This window comes from Carassius gibelio, chromosome B21 (genome assembly GCF_023724105.1).
Source record: "Carassius gibelio isolate Cgi1373 ecotype wild population from Czech Republic chromosome B21, carGib1.2-hapl.c, whole genome shotgun sequence".
NCBI lineage: Eukaryota > Metazoa > Chordata > Actinopteri > Cypriniformes > Cyprinidae > Carassius > Carassius gibelio.
In genome coordinates this window covers 11,214,909-11,227,582 of record NC_068416.1, presented here as the reverse complement: position 1 = coordinate 11,227,582, position 12,674 = coordinate 11,214,909, and positions in this window count along the sequence as shown.

Sequence of the window (12,674 nt, the reverse complement as noted above, 5' to 3'; positions counted from 1 at the left end):
CGAATCCAAATAAAAGAGAGAAGAGAGAGAGAGAGAGAGAGAGAGAGAGAGAGAGAGAGAGAGAGAGAGAGTAGAATGAGATCACATAAGGAGCTCAGGTATGAAAATCATAGTCAGTAACTTTTGGAAGCCAACAACTATCAGATCATAAAAACACTTTAAAGCAGCATTTAAATCTCCATAGAGAAAGTGATACTTGCAAAAGTGTCCCATGTGAGTGGCGTGAGATCGGCGTCGAGCTTGTGAGCTTTGCGCGCTGTTCCCGTTGAAACAGCCATGTGCCATGAAACGGAGGCCATGTGACGCGCGTGCACGCTGCGCTTGGCGTGAGCGTGGAGCACGTGGTCCTTTGTTCTGTCCTCGCGCGGTATTTGAAAGGTTCAACAAACATTGTTCCAGAATTCGTCTTCCTTGCGTGGAGAGGCGAATAGTTGAATAAACTTAGTAAAGAAAAGAAAAGAAAACGAACGAAACGAAAGCTTCTAAAGGAGCCATTAAAATGGCTTTTTCTCTCAGCCCCTGTGCTGAGGGGGTTTGCCTCCAGCCACAGTTGTCGTGAGTTTGGCTGTAGAGGTTTGCATCTCGTTGAGTATCCTGTATAGGATGAAGGTCACGCCAAGAGTCAGGTTGGGACCACTGACAGTGGAGATGCCCCGTGCAGTTTCGGCAGCAGTCCAGGCTAGGACCGCAGATGACTGGTTCAGAACGGGCTGTCGAGGCTGTGCTTGGAGGGCTGTGTCGACAGGAGTAATGTCAATGTGTTGGGTGGTACCTTTCAGTACTTGGTCCAGCAGGTTGGCACGGGTGGCGGTGTCATGCTGGTCGTAGGTCAGCGTAGCTGAGCGCACAGGAGTGTTGACGAGCCATCTGTTACCCACAATCTCTGCTTGCGTTTCTGTGACTTGTGTACGAGGCTTGGCTTCGGCAGGGTTGCAGCTCGCAGATTCCTTCAGAGTTGTGTCTGAGGAAGGGTTTGCTAAGGCAGAGATAATGAATGTCTTTGGTTAAAGTACACATGTGCATGTTTGGGGCCAGGTACAGCTGTGTGTCGTGTCGTGGTAGGCCACCACATTTGGAATGTGTGTTTTGGTGTGGGTGTTGCTCTTCCACATCCTGACACTGACAATGTCTTTAGGTCTGTAGACTTGGTTTGACTCGCTGATGAGTTGGTTCAGGAGCACGTTCACTTCTCTCTGTTTGGGGTTTGCGTGCCGTAGGAAGGCGCTATCCAGAGAGTTGGCCAGGTGCATTCGTAGCAGGTCAGCTGGCATGGTGATGGTGTAAGACAACACAGTTAACACGAGGCTTAAGGGTATCATGTATGGTGGGGTTTTACTCGTGGTTAGGCTGTCATTGGAGGAGCTAACCTCCCACAGCATGTCTGTTGTTAACGCTGTAAGCAGCTGAGTCTGGGTAAAGTTCTTCTGGAAGACAGTAAACAGTGGTTTCAAGGAGTTTACAGTCTGGTTCGCTGCATTGACACTGGACATAACAATGTTAAACATTCTGGCGGCAGCAGCGGCTCTAAGCAAAGCTCCCGGGAACTGTTTGGAGCGGTGGTGGTGTCCACCTAACTCCATTTGTGTAACCGTCACTTTCTCATATTGGCTGAACAGGTGTTTGACATCGGCCTCAGTGTGAGTGAGGGAGTCCTCTCTCCATCGGAACCTTGTACAGCTGTATTCGGTTACAGTGCTGGGGTAGTGTGCCCTGTCATCGGTAGTCAGGAGTCTCAGCGGTTTTCTCGGTGGCAGCTGTCCTCTCTTTGGCTGACAGCACGGCACGGCAAACCACAGCAGCATCCTGGTACAGATAATAGGGAGAGAGAGAGAGAAAGGGGAGAAAGAAACAAACAAGGCCTGTCTTTGGTTGGACAGGACAGTCTCTTTGCTTCGTGGGCGGTGACTGGGTTTAGCTCGCCCTCGCCCATGTTTTGCCACATCTTGCTGCTGGCATGACGCTTGCTTCAGTGTTTTTTCAGTGGCTCTGGTGCTGCGTGGTGCAGCACATGCTGCGTCATGGAAATATATTGGCAGTATCCCCCTTTTGCTTCGTGGCATTACACGCCCTGGCATTGTGATGTCAGACGGTGCACAACCCACAATATTGTTCTGTGCACGCAGCATGGTTTGTGTATCATGCAGTGGTCTGGGGCTTTGGTTGTCAGTGACTGTAGACTGGTTGCCAGGGTGGATGGAGGGGTCTGAGAGGTGGTAAAGCAAAGTCATTATCAAGGTTTCAGAAGCCCGCATGTCCGCTATGTTGGTCTGTGTAGACAACGGAGCCTGCGTAAGCGATTCTGAGGTAGGCAGTTTAGCTAGTAAAGTTCTTGTGCTGTGTGTAATCACTTCAACCTTGAATGTGGGTGGGTGGGTTGGGAGTGACCACAGAATGTTGTTTAGTGTGCCAGTTTTGGCAAGGGTGTCAGTGTGATCTTTAAAGTCCTCGTCTAGACTTGGTAACTTCGAGTGTCCTTTTACCTTCTTCCAGTACACGATCACATTGTGTGTTTTTGTGATGTTATCACATTGCTGGAACAGGTGTTGGTGTTTGACATGCTTGTTGTTTGCAAGTGTGAGTCCGAGTTCCACACATTCAGGTGAGGATTGGAAGAAACCCAGCGTGTGGTGTAAGGTTTGACCACCTTGCAGGTTGAGCCGAACAGCGACCCCTTTGGTGTAAGCTGGTACCACCGTACCCTGTTTGTTGACTAAGGTACAGAGGCTTGAACTTGGGCCTGTTGTTAGGGCGTTGTACTCATGGCTGGCTGCTGGGGTTCCCGTGACCTCTGTGACCTGACCGTCTGGCTCTGTGGGAGTTCCCGTGACCTCTGCGACCTGACAGTCTGGCTCTAGCAACCTGTGTGGCTGGAGAGAAAGAGGTTCTCGCACTTGAGCAAAGTCTTTTAGCTGTTTGAAGTTCAGAAAAGGGTCAAAGTGTTCTTGCAGGTCTTTGTCGATGAGCAATGTATGAGTGTTCATTGGTGGGACATACATGGGATGTATTAGACTCATCGGAACGAATGTCAGGTGAATGGAAACAACCTGTTCAAACTGGATGTCATCCTGTCTGTACACCTGTACATTCAGTTCATAAGTTTGAGGTGTAAGAGTTCGATCTTGTCTCTTAGCTTCAAATTGGAGTCTTTTGAAAAGGTGAGATGAGATCCCCGTCGGGTTTAATCCTGTGTCGATCAGGTCTTCCCTGTTGACTCCTTTTCGGCCCACCCCCTTTTTGACAGGGCTGCCCAGGAATGTTGGCATCAGGGCAGGTGGGACGATCGGTGGGTGGTGAGGACCGGTCTTTTGTAGCTCGCTGCGAAGGCAGGTAGTCAAAACAGCATTTTCTGGTACCTTGTGTTTGTGGTACCTGGCGTGAGGACCTGTGCTGTCTCGTTCAGGGTGTGCAGCGGTTGACTGTGGAGCTTGGGTGTTGCTGTCACCTTGTGCTGTGACAGTTAGCTCTGTGGTCTGTAGATGACGGGCAGTGTTCTGGGTGCTTGGCTCATCTTCCTTGTGAGTTTTCATGTGAAGAAGCACTTTCAGCACCCTCAGGATCTCTGCTGTCTCAGACGTGGCTGCACTGTGTTGCCCTCTGCTGGCTTGGAACGGTATTGACTCTCTGTAAAAATGTCTGTGACTGTGGTGTTGTAGGGCGCCATCTAGGGTTAACTCCAAGCAGTGCTCAGAGACAGAGACTTTGGGTTTTTTCACAGTCTTTTCACAAATAGTCTTTTGCTTGGTGCAAGCTTTGTGGGCTAAGTTCCGTAACTCTTGTGTAGTCCTGTTACGGGGACACGCTGGGACTCTGAGATGAAAACTCCAACTGGCATGTAGGTTTGGGAGGAACAGAGTTTTTAAGTTGAAATCCTGTTCCATACCTGGTTCGTTGCATGCTCCGAAGTAGGTGTTTCGTAGCTGACTACAGAAAGTCTGTGGGTTTTCAAATCGGCCCTGTTTGAGGTCCATAGCAATAAGGAGCCCATGGTCTGAGTTTGGATCAGAGAATTCAAGAATCAAAGTCTGTAGCAGTTGCTGGTAGTACGCTTTGACAGTCTCTGGTTGACGATCCAGAAAGCAATGCACATCATGGCTGGCCGTGATTTTTAACAGGTACAATGTGTTCACATCTGTCACGTTGGCGACAGTTTGCAAATGAAAGTCAATGGCTTGTAAAGAAGCATGAACATCATATCCTCCTGCAGGATCTGGAATGAATGTAGAGATGCTTCTGGCTAGCTTGTGAAGTTCTCTGTGAGCAGTGCAGGGTTTGGTGACATGCGTTCTCTGGAAGGGTTCTCTTCCCTCCGTTGTTGACAGATGTTCTTGTAAGCTGGCTGGTGATTTCCTTAGAAGTGAGCTTACATGTCCTGTTCCAGCTCTGGGTTCTTGGCTGAAAGGGTTGGAGTGGCGGCCCGGGATAAATTTTGTGGTGTGCGTTTCTCCGATCCAGCCACTCTGTAATCTGTGAGATTGTCTCAGTTCTGTGTGAACAGTGTCAAGTTCATCTTGGAGCTTGTCTCTCTGCAGAGTAAGCTTGTTGAATTTAGCTTGGGCCGCTTGCAAGTGTGTTTTGCAGGCCCAGGTTTTATAGTCTTTTTCTTTCAGTTCAGTCTCTGCTCTTTTTAGGAGAGCGTCGCCTTGCTGGAGTTTTTTGTTGAGTTCTTTTCTGGCTTCTCTCTCCAGCTGTTCTCTTTGATCTGTGTCGAGGCGAAGATCTTGCAGGGCATTGTGAAGTCTTTCAACTCCTTTCTGTAGCTCTGGATCTGTGTCGTCCTCTTTCTTGTGCTGGTTCTGGGTCTCGAGGAGGAGCTGATCAAGATGACTCTGGGTTGGGGCCTGGTCCTTCCAGGCCTCCTCCGCGATGTTGCTCCGTTCACTGAGCCGTGCCTGGGCGACGAGAATGTGAACTAGGCTTCTGAAGATCCTGGCGAGTTCTCTGTAGTAGTCGCTTTGGTTTGGATCGCGTGCCATCAGTTCATCTAGCTCGGGGTCTAGTTGCTCTGGGGGCTGCAGGTTACTGGCATCCTTGGGCAGGAAGGGGGTCGTCACTGCTTTCAACCATGTCGAGAGGTGGCCCCCGTGGACTGCTGGACTGGATGCCTGGAACATCCTGATTCTCTGTCGGTGAGAGAAGCACAGCACACGCACACAAAAAGACCAATGCAAGTTCGTTCTACGTTTAACGAGCTATATTCATACGGGCTGTGCCGTTTATGAGAATTTTGGGGCTGACTGATGCAAACAGTCAGACAGTTAAGTAGCCAATTAACTTGGGTCAACGAAGGACCTGAAATGGAGATTTGACAGGCAGTAGCCTAGCGGGTCGTGTGATGACACCGGCTGCTGGTGGTCGCTCTACTATTTAACTTCGTTGGTGGCTCCCAGGTTACTGTCTCTATGTGAAATGAAAGAAACAAATCACAACAGAACAGAGGGTAGAAAAAGATCAAAGTGAAACACAACACTTGAAATGAGATGAAAACAATAGAAACACAATGTGTTAGTGGGAATAAGGAGGCCTAAGCCTACTGCTAGGTTTTAAGATAGGGCCAACAGGTGAGTGGGCTATCTGGGTAGGAAACCTAGAAATATGGTGTGGCTTAAAGAAGCAAAAGGGTCAGAACACTTAAAATACATCCGGGGGAATATCTAATATTCTGTGGCTTATAATAAGTGGATAGGTTTTATCACTTTTGGTTCACCTGGTTGAATTGAAGTCATTCAGGTGGGAACCAGTGGCTTGGTCAACCTCCCCGGTGCTCCCCAAACACTGAACCGCAGTGTCCCGGTCCTCCGTTACTCTGGCGTGTCTCGGACAGCACGGCTTGTGACTTTTAGCACAACCTTTGGAGTGCCAAAATTGCTGATGTCTCTTGAGACAAGAGGGACCGAGTTTCACTCGCAGCCAGTATCGGTGACACCGGTCGGGCAGCCTTGCTCACTGGAAACCTGAGATGACTGTCCAATCACCGAGGGAGTTCTAATCATGATAAAACAAAACAAAGGAATTATGATAATAATGGTAATTATCAAAATAACCTAAGTCAAAAGAGAGATGAAAAATAATAAACATCAAATAAAAAAAAAAAAAGGGAATGAAACAAGGGAGAAGGAGTAGCTGGTTTTCACCACAAGGGGGGGGGGGGGGGGGGGGGGGAAGTACTGCTTCTCTGTCTTTAACCTGCTGAGCAGAAAACTTAATTCAAATTAAAAATTCAAAACTGGTTTAAATCAAAATTTAAAATAAGCATGTATGAATTAAAAGGAAAATGTGAATTATATCCTATAATAACCATTGATAGCTTGTAAGTTATCATTAATGATCATGAAATTAATCAAACAGTGTGAGATTAATCAAAGAGGGTAAAAGTGGACATGCAATTCAAACAGAATGGAAAAGACAGAGGTCTGTTAGTCGATTTAACAGGAGACTGCCACTAGATGGCTTACCTTCTAAGTGGGTCAAACCGTAGTTGACCTGACACATCTAGATTTCCACTATTAACAATTACATTTTAATTCAAATCATGTTTGAACCAAACTCAAAGTAAATGTAAACAGTCAAAGGCAGGGAACATTCTTTTGTTTCCCTGTAATAATATTTGCACGAGCAAAGCTGTAAATGCAAATATTTATCGAGAATTTAGACATCTAATTTAAATACATCAAGGGGAAAGATTAGCAATTAGAGCGCATTATCTGAAACAGCCACGGGATGGCAACTTTGCACTCATGCAAGCTGGAATCAGAAAGCAGGGCGTACCCTGAAATTTCTAACCCACGCCTTCCCTCTGGTGTTTAGATAGAGGAATTACAATTTCAATATGACTTAGAAATTATCTGATCGTTTGTCAGGCTGATTTTCTGCATCAAAAATCACAAGTAACAAACCAAAGGTTTTAATCTCTGAGGTGCTATATTAACATAGGTTGAAGAAGGATCCGTTCACTTCCAAAACACAACTGTAATAAAAACAGGAATTTTCCAACTGTTGACTCCAATAAACATTTATCAAAATAGCACTTATGATTTAAATGTTTTAGGTTTAAAAATCGGGTAGCTAAGCCAATTTTACACCAGGAGTTTTTATCGTTTTATTTTTTAATATTATTGTGGTTTACCACGAATTCAATAAGCAAGGCCTTTTTAACTGAATCAGAGGAACATCGCTCAGGTTCAGATTTACATGTTGCAACTATTAAAAGATTTCTTTATCTTTTAATTATTCATATTAAAATGTTTTCACTGTAAAAAGATTTTGGTCTTTCTTAACAGGATACTTTGAACATTATACTGCAGTTTACTTTCATCAAAAATAACAGTGACTGTACTGTTAAGTTTCTACAAATACCTAGCGCGCTGACTGACCAGCTTTTTGCCTCAGTCAGTAGTGAGTTCGCGTCTTGCGACTTATCTCACAAGTAACATTACATAATTTCATACCGCACGTGCAGAAATGATTAAAAACCATATACATAGATTGATTGCTCACAAAACGAAGTTTGAAATGCCCGCGTTTCCTCCACCATAATGTAACAACAATGAGTTTTACATAGTAATTAACTCAAATGATATATAGGGAATTTGAATAATTAATCAGGAATTTGATTAATTTATATCTCAGATGACAGTTACATTAAATTTGATTGATTATGAAAAATAGCTCAATTGCCTATAACAATAAATAATCACAGGGCACTGTAACTTACTCATTAATATGTCAATATTACATTCTTCATATCAATTATTGTGATATCTCTTACTGTAAATTACTGCAAATCAAACCGTGGTATGTCCAGCAAACCACTGTAGACCTATCAATTTTCAATAAAGTTATCACACCTTATAATTCAAGGAAAAGTATTCTCTGGCCATGAAAATATTATCCTATCCTTATGATAAATTTAGTTTCTAAATTTAGAGCTTGTAGCTATAGATCAGACACATCTCAGTGACTCGTAATGTGAGTGGGGTGGAGTCCAAGCCAATCGTCAGTATATGGGTTTTTAATAATTAAACTAGTAATACATCAAACTACAAATCACACAGAGTAAATATGCGTACGACAATACAAACAGTAAGCTTTATACAATACATAACGAATCCAAATAAAAGAGAGAAAGAGAGAGAGAGAGAGAGAGAGAGAGAGTAGAATGAGATCACATAAGGAGCTCAGGTATGAAAATCATAGTCAGTAACTTTTGGAAGCCAACAACTATCAGATCATAAAAACACTTTAAAGCAGCATTTAAATCTCCATAGAGAAAGTGATACTTGCAAAAGTGTCCCATGTGAGTGGCGTGAGATCGGCGTCGAGCTTGTGAGCTTTGCGCGCTGTTCCCGTTGAAACAGCCATGTGCCATGAAACGGAGGCCATGTGACGCGCGTGCACGCTGCGCTTGGCGTGAGCGTGGAGCACGTGGTCCTTTGTTCTGTCCTCGCGCGGTATTTGAAAGGTTCAACAAACATTGTTCCAGAATTCGTCTTCCTTGCGTGGAGAGGCGAATAGTTGAATAAACTTAGTAAAGAAAAGAAAAGAAAACGAACGAAACGAAAGCTTCTAAAGGAGCCATTAAAATGGCTTTTTCTCTCAGCCCCTGTGCTGAGGGGGTTTGCGCTATGAGCGCGGCGCGAGGCCGCGCGGAGGGTCGCACAGGAGAGCAGCGTGTCCGAGAACCAAGAAGAGGAAGAAGAGCAAGAAGAGGGAGTGGACCTTGTTTGGTCAATTCTTATAGCTTGAAATAGTTCACGCCCATTTTCGAGGGAGCATCCAATGAATGTCCGCGATCTGAAGTGGGGGGAAAAGTTCCTTTGTCTCTGTGGAGGCCTGCAAAGATGGGGGTTGCAGAAACGTGGCTCTCTTTGAGGAGGTTAAAGTGAGGAGAGACATTTCCTAAAGTATGAGCTTGCAACTTATACTCTTCACATAACAAGGATTAACCATTTTATGCAGTCCATAAACATAATTAAAATACACATTAATAATAAAATGAAAGTAAGGAACTTATACGAAAGGTTTCCTTTGTCTCCAGTGTGTTGAAGGAATTTGGGTTGGGGGTTTTCGTTTCTTCTTTGAAGCTCGCATGGGCATCGTAAATAATTTAAGTCCAGCCAGGCTGGCGCCAGGCCAGGCACTTGGTTCAAAAAGAGTTTCATTTGGAAAATCTGAATTAAACACATGAATCGATGATCTGCATATCTGTTACAGATTTGATACATGTACCTGTTTTTGTTCTTGGGTGACTTTGCAGCATTTTGTTTTTATGTTGTGCTCTTTTATTTTGTCATGTGCAAGTGGAAGTCAGCAGAGGGGAATGTAGCATATTTAATTGTGTATTTAGGAAATTACTTCGTGATTCCACTTGCCATGAACATATTTGGGGTTTCCTGCAACTATGCTGACTTGGCGCACTTTGCTGCTTACCAGTCTGCCTCAGATGTCACAGCGCATTGTGCATTGCTGCCGCACGTTGGTTTATCTGCTGCACGAGTCCCCATATTTCCATTGGTGTTATACAGAATAAACAAGGTTTTGCTGGCAAGAACTTTCGTAGTCTTTTGGTATAAACACAACGCAGAAAACACCGCTACATCCTCAAAGTGCGCAAAAGTGTTCGCAGCCTTATCCACCCCGTGGTCGGTGGCTTGGATTTCTTCTTAATCGGAGAAGCCGACGGAGACATCTCCTGCTGTTTCCAATTGCAAGCCATCAGGAATAGTATAAATAATGAAGTAAGCTTAAAATAAAACAAAAAAATCAGAAAAAAGGGGCCAAACGTACAGAGCTCTATTCAAGTGCGACTAGGTTAGTGAGCATGTCACGTGACTCTCCACATTGTTGTAAATTGAAGCAACACCTCCCCCTTTACCTTTTGGACACAGCTCATGTTTATAACAGTGCTCTTAGGGGGTAGATTCATTTAAAATAATGTAATCATCAGGTTTTAGTCAGGTTTCTGTCAAAGCACATCTAGATTATGATCAGTGATATTATTTACAAAAAAGTGCTTTCATAGAAAGGGACCTGATGTTCAATAAGCCAAGCTTTATCATTTGTTTATCCGTATTGCATCGGCTTTTTCTTTGTTGAAGATTAATTAATTTGTTACTCTTAAATTGGTTTGGACAATTTTTGTATTTTCTTGTTCAGGGAACAGACACAGTCTCTATAGTGTGATATCTAGGTGAATGAGTCTCTATGTGCTGAGAATTAACTGATTTCTGTGACGTAAGGTGTAGTGATGGGAAGTTCGATTCTTTTCCGTTAACCGGTTCTTTCGGATGGTTTAATTCAATAAACTGGTTGAAAAAAACGGTTCAGCGGTTCTTTTACGCTCGACGTAATGGCGTCATTGGCGATGACGTAATGGCGTCACGTCTATCAAACATTCAAATATATAAAGTCAGTAATCATAACTTTAGTCAGTTAAAAACCTCATAATCATGAAAAGTTTACATTTGAGTTTTGCAACAACACCCAAATACAGTAACAGCAATAATGTGCATATGAGGATTTAAGTCTTGAAGATATAAAGTAAATAAATTAGGTGTCATCAGTGCAGAAACCATGATCCACTTACTAAACATAATCCATTGCGATGTATTTGTTATTAAATGAACTTCGTTTCGCCAAATTGCCCTTCATCCAAGCCGTCGGATTACCCGCACTCATAACATTAGCACAGAATCAGAATCAATCACCAAAAGAATCACTTCGGTTCAGACACGCTGTGAGTCAGTTGGCTTCACGCTGAATCACACATGCGCAGTATAATCAGCTCCTCGGTTTTAGAATCGGACGTGTCCGAAAGAAATGGTTTTCGGTTCAGTGTCCTGATGATCCAAAAACCGATGCATCCGGTTCTTGACTCGAGAACGAGAATCGCTCTAACCGGCACGTGCTGCAGTTCAGTATCATCAGCTCCTCTACTCGTATTCATGTTCTGTTTACTACAAACTCAATTTGTGAATGTGTCATCATTAACTATAAATACAGTACAGATATTTAAATCATCCCTTATTCCTATTAAACATCCTTAGAGTCTTAATTATTGTCCAACTTCCCTGAAAACCCATTTGGCCTATACATTATATACAATATACAGATTGGAAACATTCATCTAAAAAAAAAAAAAAAATCAAAATAAAATATAGTTATTTTATCATACTTTCCGATGTTTAACAAAATACTTTTAAAAAAACTACACGCATGCGCAGTATCATCAGTTCATCGGTTCTCAAATCGGATGCGTCTGAAAGAAACCAGTGTACTGGTGATCCAAAAACCGAAGCAACCGGTTCTTGACTCGAGAACGAGAACTGCTCCAGCAGTGGGCGTGTTCATTCATTATCTGGCTCGGCTTGGTGTTCATCTTCAGTTCGGTCTTCACAGCAGTTCAGTCAGTGTACTGTTTGAGTAAATAAATTACTCCGGGATATTGGTTTATTCTGACTCAGAGGGAGTGTCAGTCACGTTAAAAAAGTTAACAGCTTAAGAATTTGTGGATTAATGCTTATTGGAGACGTGAACCATTTCAAAAGATTCAGTTCGATTTGGTGAACCGGTTAAATTGAACGATTCGTTCATGAATTGGCCATCACTAGTAAGGTGGCTAGCAGAAGGTTGCTTTAGCCAGTCTGTCTGCTTCCTTACCTGGGCCCCAATTAGTCAAGTACAAACTTTAAGACTATGTGCCATATTTCTAGAGAGAAGAGTGGCACCACCCCAGGAGGGATGAAGACCATCCCTTTTCAACAGGTCAGGTCTGCCCTAAAAGCTTGTCCAATTGTCTATGAAACCTGTGTTATTCTGTGCGCACCACTTAAACAACCAGCCATTGAGTGATCTGCTATGCATCTCATCACCACGGTAAGCAGGGAGGGGACCAGAGCATATTACAGTGTCTGACATCATGCTTGCAAGTTCACACACCTCTTTAATGTTATTTTTAGTGGTCTCCGACTGGCGAAGTCGAACATCATTAGCGTCAGCGTGAATAACAATCTTACTGTATTTATGTTTAGCATTAGCCAGCACTTTTAAATTTGCCAAGATGTCAGGCACTCTGGCTCCCGGTAAACATTGGACTATAAGGTGGCTGGTGTCTCTATTTTCAGGTTCCGTACAATAGAATCACCAATAACTAGAGCACTTTTCTCAGTGGGTGCATCACTGAGTCGGGAGAACCTGTTTAATGTTTTTATTGGAACAGAAGAGCGTTGTTTTGACCTAGGGTTTTGACCCGTGACTATATCTCACTGTCACCCAGTTGCCCTGAGCTAGACGCAGCCAAAGCCATATATAGAGCCCTCACATTCTTACTGTCCTCAATTAAAGATCGGATGCATGTCTCTAATTCTGAAATCTTCTCTGTCAGCCTAACTATTTCCCTGCATTTATCACATGTGAATCCCTCGTTGCCGACAGAGAGAGATAAACAGTGCAAATAACAATAGCAGGAGAAGCCATTACTCACTGTGATTGATGAAAGATTCTTACTACATTTGTTTGATTAACTTTTGAAAAACCGGAGTGAGAGAGTAGCGAGGGAGAGGAGAGGAGAAAAAGAAAAGAAAACCGCGATAGTCACGAATGGAAATGCTAATGACAGGCTAATGAATGCTAACGTGATGCAGGTGCACTGCTCTCGTGGATTTTGAATAAACGAGAAC